Below are 21384 nucleotides of genomic sequence, written 5' to 3'. Positions count from 1 at the left end.
GTAGTTGAACGCCAATAGTACCAGGGTTGATAAAAATTAGATTTTAAAATCTATACTGTATGCTTTAATTATTGCAATGCATTAGCTTTCCATTACTTCAATGTACTTTATGCCAGAAATCCATTTAACATGAAGAAACAAAATCAAACAAATATAATTAATAGAGATAATTATTTGTAAGTAAAATATAAATATACACGCATATGAATCTTTTCCAATTTATGTTTGAAGAATAAACAACGTGGAATTGACTATTATTCATGCATTGTTTATCAGAAAATGTGTTGCAGTCTGCAAACTAGTGAAACACCCCTTTGGGCAGGGTGTCTAGTAGTTTCCACCTCAGTTTGACATAGGGTCTCCACCAGAATCTTGCAAGGTACTCTAATACTCTAATGGAATGCAGGAAGGTCTTCCTCATCTTCCAGGGGTCAACTTGGAAAAACCTCTGTCCACGCTCTATACACACTCACAAAAGATGAGATTGATACAACTTAACAGGTTTATCTTTAGGGGTTATAATTGTGAAAAATGCAGTGGAATGATTAAGAAACAGCAAAATAAGTGACACCACACAAACCCAACAGATATGTGATAGTTTAAAAAAGTACCGGTTGTGCTTTGCAGCTGGTTTGGATGCTGTGATAGCGCGGAGCAATCCTGGGGGAAGGAGGGGTGGGGGAAAAACAGTACATGTACAGTATATGAAGATAAATTTCCTAATTCCACTTATGCTACTGGAACACAGTTAAAATTACATTTTACCTAAAAGAGAAAGCAGACACACTCCTAACTAATAACTGATAATAGGTAACCCACAAATGGCTGCAGTTGTGCAAGTAATATAGTCAAACAAAGGGGCCCAGTTGCAATGGATGTTGGCGCGTGTACAGGAATCGTTGGCGCACTTTACAATCACATGCTTTCTTTGGGAGAGCTGCTGCCAGACTCTTTTGGCTGCAGCTTATCTCCATGGAGAAAAAAAAGATTCAACCTCTGAAATTCAACAGGCTTGACCATTCTTCCAACTGACATCACATATTGTGGGGCCTTGGGAGGCCCCCATAGACACTATAGAAGCACTAAACCACATAGACATGTACAGCTCCACATACAGCTCTTCTGTCACTTTTTGAAATGATCTATGACATTTCTTTGTCATTTGCAAAAATGGAGGCTAGCACATTTAGGCAGGCTGTGCTGCAGGAATAAAGAGCCTTGGGATTCCGAAACAGTTTTTAAATACTAATGCGTTTTTGCACCAGAAAAACTTTTTATATCTTGAGAAAGGCGCCGGTCTGGGGCAGAAACGCATTGATATTAATGAAAACCGTTTTGGGATTCTAAGGCTCAACATTCCCACAGCGCAGCCCGCCTAATTGTGACAGCCTCCATTATTGCATTTATACCTCTGAAAGAACCTTTTCCTCCAGCCACGGGGTAGCAGAAGCGGCTTTTCTTGCCTTTATAGGTATTGTGCCTGCACACAACATCTTTAGCTGAGTGCTACCATCGATGATTCCTATCCCTTACCAGATGGTATTGCCCTATTCTATGTGGTCTTCTGTCCCTCTCGAGAGCTTCTCAATTTCTTTGTCAATTGGCTAACATTTAACGAACTTGCCATAATACTGACCATACAAAGGATAAGTGTGTCTCTAGCATTATTAGTGTCAGGAAATTAAAATTAAAAAAAACATATACATCATAAAAAAAGATCAAAGACTGTAAAACACTTCCATTGGCCAGCTATGTAGAAATAAGTCTAAGGATTTTCCACAGATCGTATATTTCCCCACTCAGGAGTTATAAAATGAGCATCTGTCCTGCTGATACATGTTTCAATGTGGCGCCCCTCAAGTAAATTTTATGCACTGTTTGTGATTCTGTAAGGTAATAAAAGGGAATACTGGCTGTGGATCAGGCATTTTGTCTTAAAACACTAACTCTCTGCTCTTCGATATGTTCTTGGGCTTGTTTGGCTGGGTAGATCCTAATAAATACAGAAGTGACAAAGGCTCCAAAAAACAGTGGCAGAAAAAAAATTGATCTTCCGAATTTGGATTTCCTGTCAAGTCCCACAACATAAACTATATCTAGAAAAATTACGCTTTCTTTTTCATATGGATTGGATGAAAGTGTCTATCCTTAAAGAATCAAGGGTAACAAAGAAAGTTGTTTTTAAGACATGGTAAGGTTTCATTGCTTTTCTGTCCTCTAACATCTAGAATAAAATCAAGACACATTTCTGCAAAACAACCTGTTACAGGGAGGTAGTTGAAGACCGGCCCATACAATCTACTTAATGCACCTTGAAATACTGGAGAAAGCAGGGATCCACGGAACAAACACTCCATTCCTTCTCCTTCTCCCCATTCCTCTGCTATTTTCCCTTTCCTTATTTGTTTGGTTACTTATCTGTTTATGTTTTCATCAGTGCCATTTACAATAGTTTCATATTGTGTCAGTACATTTAATACTTATTGTGCAATTGTTTTATGTAATTTTCTAAACATTTCCACACTAGGTTGGCAGGTTAGTTTTCTTTTGTTGATTATGACTAGTAATGACCGAATGTGCTCGGATAAGGTGTTATCCACATTCTCGGGTGCTAACCGAGTGTCCTCGGCGTGCTCGAATATTATGCTTGAGTCTCCGCGGGTGCATGACTCGCTGCTGTTCGACAACCGCAACACATGCATGGATTGCCTGTCAAACAGCCGTGAAACATGCAGCCGTGGAAATATATTTTTTGAGCACGCCAAGGACACTCGGTTAGTGCACGAGCATGCTCGGATAATGCGTTATCTGAGCACTTTTGCTCATCACTAATTATAAACTTCAATAAAACAAGTTAAGAAAAGGAACAGATATTTAACTTTTCTATTAAACGTATATATAATAAATCCAAAAATAAAACACACAAGATTTTTACTTTAAATGTGGAAATCCAGTGTGATCTACTTTATTTTTTATCTATTTACTGTTTTTTTTTTTTAGCCTGAATTCAAAATCACACCTTCTCCCCAAGAAGCAGGTAATCACCAGTACTTTACTACCAAACTCTGCTCTAATATGAGCTATGACCTGCTGTGGCTCTACATGACCTTCAGCAAAATTAGCTTGTAATGACCAAGAATTGAGCACTTATACAGTTTTCTCGATGAGAAGCAGTCATTTTTATAGTATTTTTTGTAAAAAATTTTGAAAATGTTTCAATATACTGCACTATAAAAGATGGCAGTGTCCATTAATTATTTCCTTAATTGCTAATATGCTACTGTTAAAGTAGAAAACTACATATATATAATTATTATGGGATAATTCATTTTCAACTTATTGTATCTAAAGCAGATCTGTTGCCAGATTTCACACCAGATTACATTCATAAATACAACTTACATCTGATAGGACTGGAGTATTTATTTTGATCATCTATGCCATAATAGCTGTATAATCTTTTTTTTTCTATAAATTTGTCTTGCCTGATATTAAAATGAGCTCTAGATTTTCTTCTTATTATTATTCATTTATTGATATTGCACCATTGATTCCATGGTGCTGTACATGAGAATGGGTTACATAAAAATACAAAGATCGCTTACAGTACGTAGACAAACTGACAAAGGTAGACTGGTACAGAGGGGCGAGGACCCTGCCCTTGCTGGCTTACATTCTACAGGATTATAGGGAAGGAGACAGTAGATTGGGGGTTGCAGTAGCTCCGATGGTGTTGAGCTGGCCATGCGGTCATTGCAGGCTGTAGGCTTTCTTGAAGAGATGGGTTTTCAGGTTCCGTCTAAAGGATCCAAATGTGGTGGATAACCGAACGTGTTGGGGCAGAATTCCAGAGGGTGGGGATATTAAGGAGAAATCTTGGGTGAGGAGCAAATAAGCGTGGAGGAGAGAAGGAGGTCTTGGGAGGACCGGAGATTACGTGAGGGAAGATATTGGGAGATTAGTTTGGAAATATACGAAGGAGAAAGGTTATGATCTTCTTTGTAGGTCAGTGTTAGTAATTTGAACTGGATATGATGCGGAATAGGAGCCAGTGAAGGGATTTTCAAAGAGGAGAAGCAGGAATATAGCGAGAAGAGAGATGAATTAGTCGGGCAGCACAATTAAGGATGAACTGGAGGGGTGCGAGAGTGTTAGAAGGTAGGTCACAAATAGGATGTTGCAGTAGTCGAGGTGGGAGATGATTAGGGCATGCATAAGCATTTTGGTAGAGTGAGGGTTGAGGAAAGGACGGATCCTGGAAATATTTTTGAGCTGGAGGCGACAGGAGGTAGCAAGAGCTTGGATGTGCGGTTTGAAGGACAGGGCAGAGTCAAGGGTTATTCTGAGGCAGTGGATTTCCGGGACAGGGAAAAGTATGATTTAATTTATTTTGATAGATCAATCAGGTATGGAAGATATGCAAGATGGAGGAAAGATAATTAGTTCAGATTTGTCCACATTGAGCTTGAGCTTGAGACACTCTGGGATTCTGGAGAGCAGAGAGGTGACATCTGGGCTAGAGAGGTAGGTCTGAGTGTCATCGGCATATAGATGGTACTGAAATAGGATTTTATGAGTTGTCCAAGGCCAAGGGTAGAGCTTGAGAAGAGAAGGGGTCCTAGGACAGTGCCTTGAGGGACACTAATAGAGAGAGGGCGAGATGAGGATGTAGTGTGGGAGTAGGAAACATTAAATGTGCAGTTGGTAAGGTATGAAGAGATCCAGGATAGGGTAAGGTCTTTGACAGCAAAGGAAGAGAGGATCTGTAGTAGGGAGCCGTGGTCAACTGTGCCGAAGGCAGAGGACAGGTGGACATTATCAGTGAGAATGAGGAATATACAGCCAGTCTGAATTGCATTTTTAAAGTAAGTCCCCCAGTCCCATCAGATTTAATAGATTTATTTAATAATGTATGCAGTTTGTATTGTTAAAATTGGACGGGGATCTGCTTTAAAATGAAATTTTTCTTTGAACAATCTAGTTGGCTAGAAAAGTCTTCTTTGAATGGATTGATCCCAAGATGTCCTTCTTTTCAAGACTCCAATGGTCATATTTAAAGGGAAACTATAATCGTAATATGAGCCATTGTTTAAATCAGGATTTTGTTTTAAAAGTTCCGTATATTTAAAATAAAAGTATATAATTTTTTTCATATCACAATCTGAAATAAATAAATAAAATTAGTAAGTTTGCAATTTTCACACTTGTCATTGTTTTTTTTCTATTCTTACTTCTTGTACTTTTTGAGGAATAGTTTTCCTATTAAAAAAAGAAATGTGCTGACATAGGTAATAGAGGGGTTTCACAATCCTCTCAGAGAATATACCATGTATTTAGCAAGGAGGGAAGTATTAAAATATATTTTTTACAGAACTACTGCCCTCAATGTTGTTATCCTCTTATTATATTGCAGTCATCATATTATAGAGCACTGTGTACTTACAATTGCTCATTTTGCCCTTCTCCCAGGTTAATTGTCCTCTTTTTAGGTATACGACATCATGTGATTAAAAACAAACTAGCTAAATCCTTCTATGCTGTATGTAGAAATAGGCAATTTCTTTTCTCTGCATGAGTCATCATTAGAACTACAAATATACATCAATTCAAAGTCACTGGCAAGGGGGAGGAGGAGAGCAGCTGTGCCAGTAGTTGAAGAGAGGGTGGAGCTGAACTGACAAGGACTTTGCAGTGATGTAGAATTGTAGCTCTAATGATGACTCATGCAGGGAAAAGAGACTTCCTGTTTCTACATAGAACTTGTAAGTTCACAGTGCTATATAATATGATGACTGAAAAATATTAAGAAGATACAAACTTTGTTGGGAATGTTTCGTTAATGTATAATATGACAAGAAAATAAACCTTAAAGGCTTATTAGCAGATACTGATAAGGTTACAATTCACTAAACCTGTGTTTACAGAAAGAGCTTATTCACAAAGTAATAAATTGTTGATACCAGTTGCAGCCAAAATCAGTCCAACAATGTGCAAAACGTTGCTTCTGAAAAAATGTGCAAGATAATAAATGGTTGATTTCACCCAATTTCTTGGAACAGATCTGTGATGTCCAGGGGCATGTAGGAGATCTAGAAGGTTATTGCCATGTTAGGGCTGGCGCAACGCACCAAATAATTATAAAAATGGAATAAGGTGCGCTCGCAGCCCAAGGACCACCATGCAGGGATGATACCTGCTGCTAGGTAATGGCGGACAGTAAATGGTGGTATAATGAAAACAAACATGGGTTAGCTACACCCGGTATGAATGAAGCAAACCCTGTTGCATCACAGGACCGCAATACCGCAGTGGAAACGCATGTATTGAGTCACAGAACTCTGCCCCAAGACGCCGGGTTAGAGACCTTCTAGACCACTTGCGTTCGGCACCGGAACTTCGGTGCCAGGGAAAACACAAAATAGATTTAGCACACTAGGTGCACGCAGCGCTGCTCTAGCGGACACCACTAAGCACCCAAGTAGGGACAGGGAAGCGCACTGGTTGCACACGATGCCGCACTGGCTAACGCTACAGATAGATGCTATAGATTTGCCTGGTGCTGGATGGCACTAACTGGCGCTAGATAGCTCCAACATTCGCGAGCATTCATCAACACTAGAGATGGGTATGATTCGGAGCTTTTACCAGAACAGGCATACATCCACACACACAATAACAGATTTATGCTAGTGCGTGGCCGTGCGGCCAAGCAAACCTTTTATAGCGGAAGCTCTCCAGGACCTTCCTAGTGGTCCAATAGGAGCTGCTACAGGACCTGACCATATGACCCCCGACTTCCAATGAGAGGTAGTTCTTTGTGCATGCTTAGAAGAAAAAAAGCAGGACTTAGTCCCAGGAGCACCTGCTCACCGTTGATCAGTACTGATTACGTGGCTGAGCCTGGAAGGACAGCAGTAACCAGCTGCACAGTATCAGCTTGAGCCAGATGCTGGGACCGACGTCTCTGCTGAGCAGGCTCCACTTTGGCTGGAGGAAAAAGGGAGACCGCAGCGGACATGGTTTGAGATCCCCCCTGTGCAGCAGCGGGAACTCGACACCTAACATGCAGGTCTATACATTGTCTAAACCTCCCTGTCACTTATGACTTCCAATAATGTTATTTGGTACCAGAAAAAGCTTCCCAGACATCCTGTGGCACCAAGACGTCAACACCAAGAACTCATCATTTCCTTCAAACCAATCCTGCGAGATATTGCAGTATGACCGGAGGGCATTGACCTGTTGTAAAAGGCCACTGTTATTATTGAATATTGTTGCCATAAAGGGCCGTTCTTGGTTTTAAAAAAAGCAATCCTTGTTACAGGAATATCCACATTTTCACAGCAGTGTGGCCATTTTCATTAACTTTGCAGTAGTCAAATTCTGTAGACACCAGGGACGCAACTATAATAGGTGTAGGGGTTGCAATCACACCTGGGCCCTGCAGCCTAGGAGGCCTAAAAGGCCCATTTGGCTCATATTAATATTAAAGACTTGCAATAATTGAGGGCCCGGTTGAGCTCTTGCATTGGGGCCCATAAGCTTCAAGTTGCGCCACTAGTAGGCACACTACACTGAGAAATCAGAGAAGAGGGGTCTGATATGTGGGGTAAGAGGCATTTTCAGTAATAAGTATTACAAAGTTTGTTATCTGTACTATTGATTTATCTTTAAATTGGTTGGCAGAGGCGATCCCCTCATTGGATAAATAAAGGACTATCCCCCTATTCAGGGTTCCCAAAAGTAACAAAAGTAGAATATCTGTCTTTAACCTTCGTCCGGCTGAGTAGGTACAATTGTAAATATTCCGTTTTAAAATTGCAATAACTTTTTTTTTGGAAAAGCCATAGAGGGCTGAAATTTCGTGACATCTCTGCAGTTTTGGTCCAGAATATATTGGCCAAATTTCAATAAAATATATATGAAGGTACAATTGTACCTCTGCAGCCTGTTAACGTTGTAAAACTATGCAGCCTGACGAAGGTTAACAACAACAGCCAATTGGTTTTCATGGGCACTTTATTATGCTTCATTCCTATTGTGGTGGCGCTACAGAGAAATGAAACATTTTTTTGCATGATTTCCCTCCTCCTCCCACAATAAAACAGGCTGGTTAGTGTCCCTATAGAGTGATATCCCACTCAACTTTTCTGGAGTCTTTCAAGCAAAAAGGGATAACCCTAGCGTAAGCCTCTCCTTTAAGGACCCTAGAAAACATGGGATACCTCAAGAATTTATATTTATTAGTAAATGAAGGAGAAGCAATACATAATTTACACTTACACACACTTTCCAATTATATGAAGTGATTAAATTATATAGAGAATAGAATTAAAACCTTAATTTGTCTCTTAGAAACTATTCAAGAATAACTAAATTTTTATTTTATTTTTTTATTATAATTTTGTCCAGCATGGAATTTTTGCAAATTACTTTATTAGGGGGTTTGTCTTTATTCCTGTAAAAAAATGCATGTAAGTGGGAAGTGACTGATGGCGGTAGCTGCTCCATTTTGCCCTGGCACTTTACATGAAAGTGAGGGTCCTGGCGGGGTGTTTGTTTTGTGAGGTTCTTGCGTCTGTGCAGGTCGATGGTGTTGTCTGGCCAGGACAATGAGTTCCACAGATTAATTAAGGAGACTTTTGTTCAAACATGGGATCTTTACTGAACTTCATACGGGATATGCCCACTGTATCTTTCCTCTGCAGGCTACGCCAGTTCCCTGCAGCTTATCAGTTTTGTCTCTACAGCATCACAACCCACAGTCCTGATCATCGATTTTCTCGCCATTCGCTCAGTGGTTCTAATATTATGGATCTACCACTCGGAAACCCTACTCGTCCCACTCTCTAAGTCCTCTTTAGGTCTGTTACCTTCAGCAGAAGCAAGCTCTTAGGTTTCTCGTGTCTCGGCATCTTATCCGATAACAAGTTCTGGAAGGTCTCTCAGTCTCATCAGTAACTCCCTTTAGGATCTCATAATTCCTTGCTCCAGTCTCTTCTAGCAGTTGGTCACTCATTGGCAGCTCCTATGTGACTATCAGGAAATATTATGCTTTCTCGGGCATTAGCCCTTTCCACTATTGGCTAGTCCCAACTCTTAACTCTCACTTACCCTGATGTCTGTTGCTGGGCAGAACTTCCCTACAAAACACTATTTTACAGTCAACTATCTTCATTCTATACTATACCTTACACTCCCTACCTTATACACTATGCAGTACATCACTATGTTTTACTCTAATGTCACTATCTATGTATTATACTGTCCACTACCAGCACTATGGATATTATGCTAACAATACCAATTACACTCTACATCACAATACATTGCAATTTACATTATATCACATGACTACCTAATGCACTTCAAACCTGCAAGACATAGCTTAAACTTCACATGACACAATATATATATATATATATATATATATATATATATATATATATATATAGACGAATGAAGACAAATAAGAAAGTGATTGGCAGAGTTTCATAACTTTACATTCTGGACAAAATTGTTAAAAGAATAAAAGTTTAGTTACTGTTTAATGACTAGAAGAGGAATGCAAAACCCTGGGATCTGTCTTCATTAATGTAGGGAATTTCCATTAGTTTTATACCTGCGTAGCTCAGTGTGGAGTATATAAAACATCTTATGCAAAATTCTTGAAACATGACAATTGCTCATTAAGATAGGGTTGTCTGGGACAAAAATATTGGTGACCTTTTGATATCATCTTATTGTGACGCCCAGGAGACCGGGATACCCAGCACCGGACCAATGGAGTCTGTCTCTTGAGGGGGATGTCACGGGTGGCTTGACCCGGTGCTGTGGCCTCAGGCAATGCACAGTGTAAGGGGTATCATGAGGGGACAGGCACTTACTTGATCAGCAGCAGGTTCTCCCAGCGGTGACGATCCTGATCCTGGATAGATGGCTATTGTCCAAATGAAAGACTGAGGCACTGAAACGTTTAACCAGTTTACTTTAACATAAAAGGATTTACAACCAGTCCTGTCACCGGAGTCTGTATGGGAACTCTGAGTTACTTTGACCCTGCCGGGGTCTTCGCCTCTTATTGTGCGCAATTTCTGTGTGGCCCTGCTGCTGTATGTGAACTGGCTGCCGGCCCAATCTGTCCCCTCCGGGTCCTGGTTCGACGGGCAACCCGAGTCCTTTTATCGGTTTACCCCCTCTGGGAGTACCGCTGAACTCTGTGTCTGTTGCTGCATCCGACCCTAGTGAAGCTGATATCACCTCACGTTTTTCCGGTTGCTGTATTATATATAATGAATACAGCCACGGATCCGGTATCCGTCTTTGCGCCTGTTCTGGGTAGTGATTAATGCTACCCGGTTCTCACAATGTCCTTTTTCTCTATCCCTCTTCTCCTCAGGCCGGTGATTTAGGCCTGGTAACAGTCACAGGGCTGTTAGAGATTCAACTGTATGACCTCTCACTTTCAGCTCCTTGGCCCAACTGCCATTTCTTCTCTCAGACCAGAATGGATCAAGGGGAGTCTCTGGAGCTCCCCCTTCTGGCCGGAGGTGGTAGTGCAGTCTTGCTATTTTAGTATTTGTACTTACTGTCAGTAACTATTTTTGTGGCAAATACCCCTAGGGGTGCCACATTCCCCCTTAGTTAAGAACAGTACTCCGGGACTGTGGGACAATAACATTTTGAAATAACAATTAATATGTGCAGAGTCTTAAAAATGAAAAGTTACAAAAACCACTCAAGGAAACAAAAATAGAGTTCTGTAAAAAGTCACTTCAAATAGCGTCCATTAATACAGTTCTATCCTTGAAAGTATTAGGAACGGCACTGTACTTAGTGTCCAGGAATTTAGTTCCACTTTTCCAACGGAGTTATCAATATAAAGTCTAAAGAAAGTTCAAAAAGAGCAAAAAGCAAAGTTCAAAAAGCAGTCTTTCCGGAGCTTTGATTTAGTGCCTCCGGGCTGATAAAAAGTTCAAGAATATGCAATAAGTTCATACAGACAAGTCTCTGTAGGCACTGGGCTTAAACGTTGCAGACTGATAGCAATGACTATACTACATTTTCTGTTTAACTATATACGGCATAACATATATACAATTCACATTATGAGCTTTATAGTTGGTAATCTGCATACCTGGCCGGTAATTGACCCTGGGTACTACGCTGTGATCTACGTAATAGCGGTGTCTCTTCATGTGGTGTACTACTGTCTACTGCGGATGTAGTATCTGCCCGCTCTGCTAAAGATAATTCCACGACTATGGAGTTGGCAAGTCCACCGTGAATGGGATTACTCTGACCAGGAATCTGTTCTTCCTGGCCTGGAACCTCCTGTAGTACGGGGTCAGCCTCTTCCTGTCTTGGGACTTCTGGTATTGGGTTCGGTGTTGGGTAAAAGGCCACCATGGGAACCACTACTGCACCATGGTATGTTAGTAGGGTTTTGGGAAAGTCTCCTATACAGGTGTGATACACTTCCTCTTCTTTTTCCTTTACTGGTTGAACCTGTATGGGTTGAATAACTTCTGGTTCTGGCTGGACAACGTCTGGCTCTTTCAATGCTTCCGGACATAATTTAAGATTGTCTCGTGACACTAGTACAGATGTTAAGCCTCCGTTTTTGCTAATGAGACACATTTTAGGATTATCCACTCTTGTTGGTAAAACTGTGTAGGGTACGGCTTCCCACTGATTGTCCAGTTTATTGGTTCGACGATTTCTCTTGAGCACTTGGTCACCCGGTCTTAATGGGGTCGCTAGAGCATTCTGGTTGAAAGTTCGCTCTTGCCTTTCTCTAGTTTGCTGAAGGCTTCTTTCCACACTCTCTTGCACTTGGCGATACTGCTTTTGCCGTATGATATCCCAATTGGAGTCTTGAACTTCTGCGTCTGGTTTCAGAATTCCCATTTCTAGATCGATTGGTAATTGGCCGGGTCTTGCACGCATAAGGTAAGCTGGGGTGCAGTTGGTGGAGCTCACCGGGACATGATTATACAGATCCACCAAGTCAGGCAATTTCTCTGGCCATTGATTCCTTTCTGTCTCAGGTAAAGTCTTTAGTAGGTCTATTACAATATGGTTCATCTTCTCGCATAAGCCGTTTGTTTGTGGATGATAGGCCGTCGTCCGGATCTTTTTGCAACCATACATATTACAGAATTCTCTGAAGATCTCTGATTCAAAGGCTGTACCTTGGTCGGTGAGAACCTGTTCCGGATATCCATGGGGTCTACAAAAGTACGTTTGGAATGCTTTGGCTGCTGTTTTTGCTGTCAGATCTTTTACGGGTACTACTACCAAGAAACGTGAATAATGGTCCACGATGGTCAAGGCATAGACATAGCCGGACTGGCTTGGTGTCAACTTCACGTGGTCCATGGCTACAAGTTCAAGTGGTTGTTTGGTGATTATGGGCTGCAGTGGTGCTCTTTGGTTCTTTTGATCGTTTCTTCTGAGGTTACACGGGCCACAATTTCTGCACCACTGTTCGATTGATTTTCTCATCCCGACCCAATAAAATCTTTCTCTTAGAAGTACTTCTAACTTTTTCCAACCGAAGTGACCAGCACCATTATGGTAAGCTTCGAGGACCATCTTCACATCTTGTTTAGGCACAATAATCTGCCAAACCAATTCATGTGTTTTCGGATTGGTGTATCTTCTACAGAGCTTCCCTTGATACAGGAACATTTTGCCTCTCTCTTTCCAGAGTTGATGCGTCTCTTCTGGGGCATCCTCATAGGGATATGCACTTTGCTCAGTCAACAGTTCCTTCACCAACTTCACAGCCGGCTTGCTGTCTTGGGTGTCAGCCCATCTATGGTGTGCTAACGGATTAAAATTCACCTCTTGTTGTTTCTGATAGGTACTTGACTGATGATGTTTTGCCTTGGGACGATGGAAGGCTGGTAGTTCAATTTCTTCAAGCTCCCCCGTTTCCTCTTCTACATCTCTCAAGTGTGGCATCCGGGATAGGGCATCGGCATTTCCATTCTTGCGACCTGCTCGATACTTGATTATGAAGTTGTAATTAGATAACCGGGCTATCCATCGCTGTTCTAACGCACCTAATTTGGCTGTGTCCAGGTGGGTCAACGGATTGTTGTCAGTATAGACAATAAATTCTGCAGCGGCCAGATAGTGTTTGAAACGCTCCGTCACAGCCCAAACTACTGCCAGTAGTTCCAATTTGAAGGAGCTGTAATTTTCTGAATTTCTTTCAGTAGGCCGGAGCTTTCTACTTGCAAAGGCGATGACTTTCTCCCGACCTTCTTGCTTTTGTGACAGCACCGCTCCTAGTCCCACATTACTGGCATCGGTGTAGAGGATGAAAGGTTTATGGTAATCTGGGTATGCCAGAACCTCTTCTCCGGTTAGTGCCTTCTTTAGTTGTTCAAAGGAGTCTTCCCTTTCGTCGTTCCACTGAAAAGGAGGGTTTCGGTTTGAAGGTTTCTTCGTCTGCCCTACCAAGGTGTCTTGCAAGGGTGCTGCCAACTTGGTAAATCCTTTTATAAATCTGCGATAGTAACCCACCAATCCCAGGAATTGTCTCACTTCTTTTGCGCTGGTAGGTCTTGGCCAATCCCTTATGGCGCTTATTTTCTCGGGATCTGGTGCTACTCCCTCCGAACTCACGATGTGTCCCAGGTACTGTACCTTTGGCTTGAGAAGGTGACATTTGGATGGCTTGACTTTCATGCCATACCTGGATAAGGCTTCGAACACTTCTGCCAGGTCTATTAAGTGTTGTTCGTAAGTCTTTGAGTAGATGATCACATCATCTAGGTACAGGAGGACGGTCTCGAAGTTCTTGTGTCCGAGGCAGCATTCCATCAGCCGCTGGAAGGTACCGGATGCGTTGCAGAGTCCGAACGGCATGCGATTAAATTCACATAGACCCATTGGTGTGGTGAATGCCGTCTTTTCCTTATCTCTCTCAGCCACAGGGACTTGCCAATACCCGCTTGTTAAGTCTAAGGTGGAAAAATAATTAGCAGATTTCAAAGCAGTTAAGGACTCTTCTATCCTAGGCAAGGGGTAGGCGTCTTTATGGGTGATGTTATTAATCTTCCGGTAGTCTACGCACATTCTCATGGTTCCGTCCTTTTTTTTGACAATCACTAGAGGGGCCGCCCAGGGGCTACAGCTGTCTCTTATTACCCCGGCCTGTTTCATTTCCCTCAGCATATCTTTTGCACATTGATAGTGAGCGGGCGGTATGGGTCTATATCTTTCTTTTATTGGGGGATGGTCACCTGTGGGGATTGTGTGTTCTACCCCTTCTATCCGTCCGAAGTCCAATGGGTGTTTACTGAAGACTTGTTCATATTCCGTCACTAGCCTATACACCCCTTGTTTTTGATGGGTAGGTGTTGAATTTATGCCCACGTGTAGCTGTTGGCACCAATCCTCCATTTCTCCATCTGAGCCATTGCCTTCCACCTGACAGGTTGGTTCTAAGGGCTCAATGGTTGTGATGGCATTGTTGTCAACAGTATATAGCTTTGCCATTGTAGCATACCTTGGCAAAGTGACCTCTTCCTCTCCACAGTTCAAAAGTCGTACCGGCACTCGTCCCCGGTGTACCTCGACTATCCCTCGTGCTGTGAGTATAGTGGGCCTGCTGTCGGTGTACACTGGTTCTATTAAGGCTTGATAATCTCGTCCCTTAGTACCAATGGCTGCTCTACACCATACCAGCATTTCTGTTTTTGGTGGGATTACAATAGACGTTGGATCACTTACCCTCACACTGCCGATTTCTCCACCTGCAACTTCTACCTGTTGCCTTAACATCAATACTTTTATTTCCCTCCGGAGAACTCTCTGCTGGCAGGATTGGGCAGTTTCAGCAATTTGCTGTAAGACAGAAATGACTTCGGAAAAGCAGTTCTCTAACACATTCATTCCTATCAATACAGTTGGTTCACAGTTCCGCCGGTCAACATCAACAACAATTATACCCTGTTTCTTCAGTTCTACTTTACCAATCTTTATGGTCATCTCCCTGAATCCTAGTTTCGGTACCAACTTACCATTACTGGCCCATATATCTAGTTCAACATCAGAGGGCCCTTTATCAATATCTGCATCAGCCCAGTACCTCTTATAAAGGATATACGGTATAGATGAAATCTGGGAACCTGTGTCCAGCAAAGCGTTGAGGGGAATTCCGTCCAGCACGATAGGGATAATGGGTCGTCCTCCGATGTACCTGTCGTGCCAGGGTGTTGGGCCTTGAAAGTTCATTCCTGCGAAGCGGCCCACATTCCCAGGGGATTCCCGTTTAAATCACAATCTCGTGCAAAGTGGCCCGGCTGCTGGCAACGGCGGCAAATGGGCTGTCCATCCGGTTGGTAGCGGTCGCGGGGTCGTCCTCTCCATGTCGGGTATCTCCGGGGTCTCATCCATGGAACATCCTCTCTACAGTTTGCCAACTCCATCTTGTGTCCTCTCATCTCCTGCATGGTTTTAGCCATTGAAGCAACAACATCAGCTAAAGAGTCAAGCTTTTGTTGAAGAGCCTCATTAGTACTGGGCCCCAGGGGCTTAGCAATGGCCCCAGACATAGCTGATGTCACTGGCACTCCCTGTTGTTGAGGTGCCTCTGCCATGGGTTGCGCAGGATCCTGATCCCGAGGTGCCTCTGCCAGCTGGAGACGTGTAGCGCTCTCCTTTAATTGGGCAAATGTCAATTCAGGGTTCTTAAAAACAAGCATGCTCACATGCCCCCGGTGAGAAGGGGTGTAGAGTCCCTCAATAAATTGATCTCTTAGCAGTTTATCCGCTCCGGTGTTAAAAATGGGTTCAGCCAGTGTAAGTGATTTAAGGGCTTCCTGCAGGTTTAAGGCAAAATCTCTCACGCCCTCATTAGCTTTTTGTTTGCAACTAAAGAATCGTATTTTAGCTTTGCTGCTGGCCGTGGTTTCAAATGTAGCTTTTAATCCAGCAAATATGCGTTCAACAGTGCCTTTTAGATCAGCTGCCCATGCTGTGACTTCTCGCTTAGCATGGCCACTTAACTGCATCATCAGGAGACTAACACGCTGAACTTCACCCACAGGGAACATGTCAAAATGGGCCAGCATCTTTTCTCTGAAATCGTCAAGGGTATTAGGCTCACCTTCATACATTGGAAGCCATGGGCCACCCGGGCTATATATGGCATCAGCACCGGCATGATGGGCGCCACTCCTTGCACCGCTGCGCTGCCGGACTCTCTATTGACACTCTGTCTTTCAGCTGCATTAGCGTTGCCGAGTGCTGCGGCGTCTCCGTGCTGCGACATACTGTGCCCCCTTAGTTAATCCGGACCCTTCCGGTCCTCCGCTTCCGTCGGGATAGTGTAGATTCGTTCCGCTGTGCAGCAAGATCGATTTTCCCCTTGCTCTGATGTCAGAGCGCTCAGCTTGGTGCCGCCCACAATGACACGCCCCCTGCTGCTCCCACCCACCGCGCTCTGTAATGGCGGATTCTGAAGTTTTTCAGTTAGACTGGGGCTCAGGTGATGGCGTAGCTCAATTAACAGTCTCGTGCCTAACGGTTATGAAGTGATTACCTCAGGGGATGGCGGCCATCTTTACTCCATTATAACCAATGGGGAAAAGTCACTTTCAATAGTTTTCAATGGGGAATGGATTTTTCTTTAATAAAGTCAATTTTCAAGATTTTTCATCCCAGTTTTCACAGTTTTGGGCTCCAATCACGGCACACAATACCCGGTATACGGGCTGGCTAGATCCTGTTCGTGACGCCAATTGTGACGCCCAGGAGACCGGGATACCCAGCACCGGACCAATGGAGTCTGTCTCTTGAGGGGGATGTCACGGGTGGCTTGACCCGGTGCTGTGGCCTCAGGCAATGCACAGTGTAAGGGGTATCATGAGGGGACAGGCACTTACTTGATCAGCAGCAGGTTCTCCCAGCGGTGACGATCCTGATCCTGGATAGATGGCTATTGTCCAAATGAAAGACTGAGGCACTGAAACGTTTAACCAGTTTACTTTAACATAAAAGGATTTACAACCAGTCCTGTCACCGGAGTCTGTATGGGAACTCTGAGTTACTTTGACCCTGCCGGGGTCTTCGCCTCTTATTGTGCGCAATTTCTGTGTGGCCCTGCTGCTGTATGTGAACTGGCTGCCGGCCCAATCTGTCCCCTCCGGGTCCTGGTTCGACGGGCAACCCGAGTCCTTTTATCGGTTTACCCCCTCTGGGAGTACCGCTGAACTCTGTGTCTGTTGCTGCATCCGACCCTAGTGAAGCTGATATCACCTCACGTTTTTCCGGTTGCTGTATTATATATAATGAATACAGCCACGGATCCGGTATCCGTCTTTGCGCCTGTTCTGGGTAGTGATTAATGCTACCCGGTTCTCACAATGTCCTTTTTCTCTATCCCTCTTCTCCTCAGGCCGGTGATTTAGGCCTGGTAACAGTCACAGGGCTGTTAGAGATTCAACTGTATGACCTCTCACTTTCAGCTCCTTGGCCCAACTGCCATTTCTTCTCTCAGACCAGAATGGATCAAGGGGAGTCTCTGGAGCTCCCCCTTCTGGCCGGAGGTGGTAGTGCAGTCTTGCTATTTTAGTATTTGTACTTACTGTCAGTAACTATTTTTGTGGCAAATACCCCTAGGGTAATAAAAGTTTAGTTACTGTTTAATGACTAGAAGAGGAATGCAAACCCTGGGATCTGTCTTCATTAATGTAGGGAATTTCCATTAGTTTTATACCTGCGTAGCTCAGTGTGGAGTATATAAAACATCTTATGCAAAATTCTTGAAACATGACAATTGCTCATTAAGATAGGGTTGTCTGGGACAAAAATATTGGTGACCTTTTGATATCATCTTATATTGATAGCCTATCCTAGAGACATGCTTTTCTGTGCATCTGAGGTCTGCCCTGGTATAGCATCTCATGTCCATCGGGAGCCTAGTCTAACACCACCATGAGGAGTGAAGAGTTTAGCGAAGAGTCAGGTGTTCACCTAGTTATGGTCCTCCAGGCTCTCCTCGGACCACGGCACAGTGGTTCCACCACTCCCATTACAGAGATGGCAAAATCATTTTTTAGTTTTTAAATTGTTTATATCAGCATTTGTTGAGACAAAAGAACCAATTAGGAAAGACTGGTGTATATTTGTATAGTGTTTCTAATATCAACCTCAAAGTGGTTGGAATTGAATGGAATGGCATATCTCCATTAGTCCCATAGATACTGAAAAGAGCAGCCGCAACAAGGACTAGGAGAAGTGGTAGGGCCACTGTAGTGCTGCAGGGTTGGTGCAATTTGACAGACAGGCAGGGACCACAGAAAGTTCAACATAAACAGTTTCTTTATTGGCAGACTCACATACAGGAGTGATATCCTTCGGATCACAGCTGGGTTTCCATATACACAGTCTGTGTTCACAACCTGTAGCCATGGGCAATGACTCAGCTGTGTCTCTTGGGTACGTCAGCCTTCTTGAAGCCCCTGGCTCTGTGTTAGCTCCACACAGACCTGGGGTGCACAGAGCCTGCTGCTCTGCAGCTCACAAACGCCAAATTGACACACCCAAGGCAAAACTGACAGATTTAAATGGAATTGTAGCCATATGGCCACTTCCAAAACCTGGAGTGGAGAGAGGGATTCGCCCCACTACCAAACCTGCAAATCCCTCTAAAAATGAAAGCCCTTAACGGGTTTTCCTAAAAATCACTACTTGGACTCAATCCATATTTTCTTTTATTTTCCCTTGTGACTCACAGGTGTTCCACTGAGAACACAAGGCACTCCAGTGAGTTTAATAGGACTCTGCCCGCATCCTGGAGGACACATATCAACCCTCGGATATGATCCCCCTCACTGCCTCCCACCCCCAACAATTACACAGGATTGGTTTTAAATGTCTTTCGTGAGTAAACCCCTTTAAGAAGATGAAAATAAAGCATTCCTCATCCATCCCTAGGTGCTATTGACTTCACCACATCTTTGTTTACATGCTAGCATGAGAACTGGTCAGATGATGTCATATAAGTAGGTCTATCTATTTATCTTTCTATCTATCTATTCATCTATCGACAGACTCAATCTAATCTATCTTTCTACATTTATCAATTTATTTGTTTAGATTATCTATCTATCTATCTATCTATCTATCTATCTATCTATCTATCTATCTATCTATCTATCTATCTATCTATCTATCTTATTTATCTATTGTTTATCTATCTCTCCATATCTATTATCTATCTATCTATCTATCTATCTATCTATCTATCTATCTATCTATCTATCTAGCTATCTAGCTATCTATCTAATTATCTAATAATAATAGAAAAAGAAGGCAGCACTCCTTTCTTTAGGTGAAAAATTGTGGTTTAATTCAGACCTACATGGCAGGCGACGTTTCAGCTCCTGTTGAGTCTTTCTCAAGCCTCAAGTGCTGCCATCTTTTTCTATTATGATTGGATCTTTTAGCGTAATGGATTAATTGCAGGGAAGGCCTGTGCACCTGACAGTGAATATTGTGCTGTTCCGCCTTTTAGGTTCTATCTAATTATATGTCCATCATCTATTTTCTATCTATCTCTATCTATCTATCTATCTAATTATCTATCTATCTATCTATCTATCTATCTATCTATCTATCTATCTATCTCTACATATCTATCTATCTATCTATCTATCTCTACATATCTATCTATCTATCTATCTATCTATCTATCTATCTATCTATCTATCTATCTATCTCTATCTATCTATCTATCTATCTATCTATCTATCTATCTATCTATCTATCATCTATTATCTATCTGTGTCTACGATCACCTTTCTATTTCTCCCTGAACCTCTGTCTTCGTATGATTTTCTTGAGTTTTTCTGTATCTTTCATGCTTGCCCTCATCATCCCCAGCAGCTCATACATATTTGTCAGTGCCTGACGACCGCCAGACTCCACCTGCGTGCGACTTGCTCTAGATACAAACACACATCCCTCGTTCTCCACAGCAATTATCATTTTCATCACATAGGTTAAAAAGATTGAGAGCATCCTGCCATGTGTAAACCAGATCTAAATCACATCACAGAAACCTTGCATCTCCCCTGGAATGGATTTCTGTCATAAACCTTTTTACTGCATCCAACGTCTGTCAAGCCTGTGAACAAATAATTATTATTTTTTTCCTTCTCACAAAGAGAAGACAAAGTCAAATAATCTTCAAACTTTGGTAATTCAGGCTGAAATATATTTCACAAGACAATGCCTTTCAACGCTTGTGTGTGATAAGAACCCGGCCTTCATAGCTGGAACGGAGATTGTGATCTTCATGGGTTTTTTTTTTTGCTTTTTGTTTATCTGCTAATGTGCTGCATTTTAATGAAGTGGAATTATTCCAAATATTGCATTCAGTTGTTTATGGATTTCATTAGCTCTTCCAGCCGTCATTATCCAGATCAAGATTTTCATTGCAAACTATTTGGCGTTAACAGATATGGTTGGGATGGTGTGAAAGTCACACAAGATTCTTCTTTGTTCTGAGACACGATATTTGTCGTGTTTTGTGGATTGTATTCTAGTTGTTTGGTGGTTTGTCTTTGATGCTGTATGGCAGTTTTGATCGAAGACTTAAACTTCAATCAGACATTCGTTTTTCATATACATGTTGTATCCACTCTGTTGACATATCCATGTTTATTGTCAGACTGTGGGTCCTCAAAAAAGATGGATACATGTCTGTTTTCGATCCAAGTCATGGATCACAGTCACTAGTAAAAATCTATGGGTCTAGGAAAATCTCAGAATCAGTCTTAACGTTGTTTTCAAATTTGTTTCATTGGCCTTAGGCTGAATCTCAAGCCATGGCAACTGGATGGATGACTGATCTGTAGGGAGATTGATCTTCTGCAAGCCTAGATAGGTCACCCAGGGTCATCTCCACCATTATCTTGATAGCATCAAGCCAACAAGCCATCGGGTAGCTGGTCTTGCCTTTAGCCTTCATCCTTTCCTATTCTATTCATGATGTCCTTCTCCAATGATCTCTCTCTTCGTATGATGTGTCCAAAATAGTCAAGCCATATCTTGGGGATCATTGCTTTGAGTGACATGTCTGGCTTGATTTGTTCAAAAATTGTTTTGCCATCCATGGTGTTGATATCACCCTTATCCATTTCGTAAGCGCCGATTCTTCTTCTGTCTTTTTTCTTTACTGTCCAGGTTTGTAATTCATATGTTACCACAGAAAAGACCATTGTAATCAGTAGTAAAAGCTTTGCCATTTTTTCCTTTTTTTCAGCATGCAAGAAAATCTCTGAAAATTGGAGACACTGACTAGACACTGATGGTAAAGACAGACACTGTTGAAAAATCTGATCCAGCACAATGAAGAAA

Source organism: Ranitomeya imitator, chromosome 6 (genome assembly GCF_032444005.1).
Source record: "Ranitomeya imitator isolate aRanImi1 chromosome 6, aRanImi1.pri, whole genome shotgun sequence".
NCBI classification, from domain to species: domain Eukaryota; kingdom Metazoa; phylum Chordata; class Amphibia; order Anura; family Dendrobatidae; genus Ranitomeya; species Ranitomeya imitator.
Note: the sequence above shows the minus strand (reverse complement) of the source record.